Source organism: Limulus polyphemus, unplaced genomic scaffold, assembly GCF_000517525.1.
Source record: "Limulus polyphemus unplaced genomic scaffold, Limulus_polyphemus-2.1.2 Scaffold673, whole genome shotgun sequence".
In the NCBI taxonomy this organism is placed as follows: Eukaryota; Metazoa; Arthropoda; class Merostomata; order Xiphosura; family Limulidae; genus Limulus; species Limulus polyphemus.
Window position 1 is genome coordinate 273301 of NW_013666283.1, and position 793 is coordinate 274093.

A 793-nucleotide genomic window follows, 5' to 3' on the forward strand; every position below is an offset into this window, starting at 1 on the left:
CAATATCAGTCTCTTTCTATGATAAATAAACAGTGGAATGCCTTCTATAAGACTACCTTCGGGACTCTTAATAAAATGATGGTTAGATTGTGAACAAAAGTTGCTTCCTCTATCGTCATCTACAATATCAGTCTCTTTCTATGATATAATGTTTATTAATTATTACCTTTAATAAAATCCATTTATAATATTTGTGATTAGATTTGGTCCTAAATACCAATCCTATCATTGTGTACAATAATCAAACTATTTACCCAAATTTTATCTTCATAATTTTGTGGTAACAGATGTTTTCCTGTTTATCAAATAAAATTTATTAATGATCTGTTTATCAAATAAAAACTTTGTAATGATCTGTTTATCAAATAAAAACTTAGTAACGTTCTGTTTATAAAATAAAAACTTAATAACGATCTGTTTATCAAATAAAAACTTAGTAACTATCTGTTTATCAAATAAAAACTTAGTAAAGATCTGTTTATCAAATAAATATTTAGTAATGATCTGTTTATCAAATAAAAACTTAGTAACAATGTTCTGTTTATCAAATAAAAACTTAGTAACAATTTGTTTATCAAATAAAAACTTAGTAACAATGTTTATCAAATAAAAACTTCGTAACAATGTTTATCAAATAAAAACTTAGTAACAATTTGTTTATCAAATAAAAACTTAGTAACAATTTGTTTATCAAATAAAAACTTAGTAACAAATTTGTTTATCAAATAAAAACTTAGTAACAATTTGTTTATACAAATAAAAACTTAGTAACAATTTGTTTATACAAATAAAA